Source organism: Schistocerca gregaria, chromosome 2, assembly GCF_023897955.1.
Source record: "Schistocerca gregaria isolate iqSchGreg1 chromosome 2, iqSchGreg1.2, whole genome shotgun sequence".
Classification (NCBI taxonomy): domain Eukaryota; kingdom Metazoa; phylum Arthropoda; class Insecta; order Orthoptera; family Acrididae; genus Schistocerca; species Schistocerca gregaria.
The window spans coordinates 158,466,218-158,470,261 of NC_064921.1; positions in this window are offsets into that span (position 1 = coordinate 158,466,218).

Genomic DNA, 4,044 nt, shown 5'->3' on the forward strand with positions numbered 1-4,044 from the left:
GCTTCGTTTCTTATGGTCAGTACTTTACTGCCCTGCGCCGACAGCTTTCCGTCGCTGCCAGCCTGTGGACGGCACGTTAATAAGGTATTTAGTGTGGGCGGCCATGTGCACCTGTTAAGATACAAAGAGCATTTTGGCGCAGTGCGTGAAACCGTATCAGTCCACATTTCATACCTCGTAAGGCAGTTTCTTTGTCGAACGCGTGTGTTCAGTACCCGCTTCGTTTCTTATGGTCAGTACTTTACTGCCCTGCGCCGACAGCTTTCCGTCGCTGCCAGCCTGTGGACGGCACGTTAATAAGGTATTTAGTGTTGGCGGCCATGTGCACCTGTTAAGATACAAAGAGCATTTTGGCGTAGTGCGTGAAACTGTATCAGTCCACATTTCATACCTCGTAAGGCAGTTTCTTTGTCGAACGCATGTGTTCAGTACCCGCTTCGTTTCTTATGGTCAGTACTTTACTGCCCTGCGCCGACAGCTTTCCCTCGCTGCCAGTCTGTGGACGGCACGTTAATAAGGTATTTAGTGTGGGCGGCCATGTGCACCTGATAAGATACAAAGAGCATTTTGGCGCAGTGCGTGAAACTGTATCAGTCCACATTTCATACCTCGTAAGGCAGTTTCTTCGTCGAACGCGTGTGTTCAGTACCCGCTTCGTTTCTTATGGTCAGTACTTTACTGCCCTGCGCCAACAGCTTTCCGTCGCTGCCAGCCTGTGGACGGCACGTTAATAAGGTATTTAGTGTGGGCGGCCATGTGCAACTGATAAGATACAAAGAGCATTTTGGCGCAGTGCGTGAAACTGTATCAGTCCACATTTCATGCCTCGTAAGGCAGTTTCTTTGTCGAACGCATGTGTTCAGTACCCGCTTCGTTTCTTATGGTCAGTACTGTACTGCCCTGCGCCGACAGCTTTCCGTCGCTGCCAGCCTGTGGATGGCACGTTAATAAGGTATTTAGTGTGGGCGGCCATGTGCACCTGATAAGATACAAAGGGCATTTTGGCGCAGTGCGTGAAACTGTATCAGTCCACATTTCATACCTCGTAAGGCAGTTTCTTTGTCGAACGCGTGTGTTCAGTACCCGCTTCGTTTCTTATGGTCAGTACTTTACTGCCCTGCGCCGACAGCTTTCCGTCGCCGCCAGCCTGTGGACGGCACGTTAATAAGGTATTTAGTGTGGGCGGCCATGTGCACCTGATAAGATACAAAGAGCATTTTGGCGCAGTGCGTGAAACTGTATCAGTCCACATTTCATACCTCGTAAGGCAGTTTCTTTGTCGAACGCGTGTGTTCAGTACCCGCTTCGTTTCTTATGGTCAGTACTTTACTGCCCTGCGCCGACAGCTTTCCGTCGCTGCCAGCCTGTGGACGGCACGTTAATAAGGTATTTAGTGTGGGCGGCCATGTGCACCCGATAAGATACAAAGAGCATTTTGGCGCAGTGCGTGAAACTGTATCAGTCCACATTTCATACCTCGTAAGGCAGTTTCTTTGTCGAACGCGTGTGTTCAGTACCCGCTTCGTTTCTTATGGTCAGTACTTTACTGCCCTGCGCCGACAGCTTTCCGTCGCTGCCAGCCTGTGGACGGCACGTTAATAAGGTATTTAGTGTGGGCGGCCATGTGCACCTGTTAAGACACAAAGAGCATTTTGGCGCAGTGCGTGAAACTGTATCAGTCCACATTTCATACCTCGTAAAACAGTTTCTTTGTCGAACGCATGTGTTCAGTATCCGCTTCGTTTCTTATGGTCAGTACTTTACTGCCCTGCGCCGACAGCTTTCCGTCGCTGCCAGCCTGTGGACGGCACGTTAATAAGGTATTTAGTGTGGGCGGCCATGTGCACCTGATAAGATACAAAGAGCATTTTGGCGCAGTGCATGAAACTGTATCAGTCCACATTTCATACCTCGTAAGGCAGTTTCTTTGTCGAACGCGTGTGTTCAGTCCCCTCTTCGTTTCTTATGGTCAGTACTTTACTGCCCTGTGCCGACAGCTTTCCGTCGCTGCCAGCCTGTGGACGGCACGTCAATAAGGTATTTAGTGTGGGCGGCCATGTGCACCTGATAAGATACAAAGAGCATTTTGGCGCAGTGCGTGAAACTGTATCAGTCCACATTTCATACCTCGTAAGGCAGTTTCTTTGTCGAACGCGTGTGTTCAGTACCCGTTTCGTTTCTTATGGTCAGTACTTTACTGCCCTGCGCCGACAGCTTTCCGTCGCTGCCAGCCTGTGGACGGCACGTTAATAAGGTATTTAGTGTGGGCGGCCCTGTGCACCTGTTAAGATACAAAGAGCATTTTGGCGCAGTGCGTGAAACTGTATCAGTCCACATTTCATACCTCGTAAGGCAGTTTCTTTGTCGAACACGTGTGTTCAGCACCCACTTCGTTTCTTATGGTCAGTACTTTACTGCCCTGCGCCGACAGCTTTCCGTCGCTGCCAGCCTGTGGACGGCAAGTTAATAAGGTATTTAGTGTGGGCGGCCATGTGCACCTGATAAGATACAAAGAGCATTTTGGCGCAGTGCGTGAAACTGTATCAGTCCACATTTCATACCTCGTAAGGCAGTTTCTTTGTCGAACGCGTGTGTTCAGTACCCGTTTCGTTTCTTATGGTCAGTACTTTACTGCCCTGCGGCGACAGCTTTCCGTCGCTGCCAGCCTGTGGACGGCACGTTAATAAGGTATTTAGTGTGGGTGGCCATGTGCACCTGTTAAGATACAAAGAGCATTTTGGCGCAGTGCGTGAAACTGTATCAGTCCACATTTCATACCTCGTAAGGCAGTTTCTTTGTCGAACGCGTGTGTTCAGTACCCACTTCGTTTCTTATGGTCAGTACTTTACTGCCCTGCGCCGACAGCTTTCCGTCGCTGCCAGCCTGTGGACGGCACGTTAATAAGGTATTTGGTGTGGGCGGCCATGTGCACCTGTTAAGATACAAAGAGCATTTTGGCGCAGTGCGTGAAACTGTATCAGTCCACATTTCATACCTCGTAAGGCAGTTTCTTTGTCGAACGCGTGTGTTCAGTCCCCTCTTCGTTTCTTATGGTCAGTACTTTACTGCCCTGCGCCGACAGCTTTCCGTCGCTGCCAGCCTGTGGACGGCACGTTAATAAGGTATTTAGTGTGGGCGGCCATGTGCACCTGATAAGATACAAAGAGCATTTTGGCGCAGTGCGTGAAACTGTATCAGTCCACATTTCATACCTCGTAAGGCAGTTTCTTTGTCGAACGCGTGTGTTCAGTACCCGCTTCGTTTCTTATGGTCAGTACTTTACTGCCCTGCGCCGACAGCTTTCCGTCGCTGCCAGCCTGTGGACGGCACATTAATAAGGTATTTAGTGTGGGCGGCCATGTGCACCTGATAAGATACAAAGAGCATTTTGGCGCAGTGCGTGAAACTGTATCAGTCCACATTTCATACCTCGTAAGGCAGTTTCTTTGTCGAACGCGTGTGTTCAGCACCCGCTTCGTTTCTTATGGTCAGTACTTTACTGCCCTGCGCCGACAGCTTTCCGTCGCTGCCAGCCTGTGGACGGCACGTTAATAAGGTATTTAGTGTGGGCGGCCATGTGCACCTGATAAGATACAAAGAGCATTTTGGCGCAGTGCGTGAAACTGTATCAGTCCACATTTCATACCTCGTAAGGCAGTTTCTTTGTCGAACGCGTGTGTTCAGTACCCGTTTCGTTTCTTATGGTCAGTACTTTACTGCCCTGCGGCGACAGCTTTCCGTCGCTGCCAGCCTGTGGACGGCACGTTAATAAGGTATATAGTGTGGGCGGCCATGTGCACCTGATAAGATACAAAGAGCATTTTGGCGCAGTGCGTGAAACTGTATCAGTGCACATTTCATACCTCGTAAGGCAGTTTCTTTGTCGAACGCGTGTGTTCAGTACCCACTTCGTTTCTTATGGTCAGTACTTTACTGCCCTGTGCCGACAGCTTTCCGTCGCTGCTAGCCTGTGGACGGCACGTTAATAAGGTATTTAGTGTGGGCGGCCATGTGCACCTGTTAAGATACAAAGAGCATTTTGGC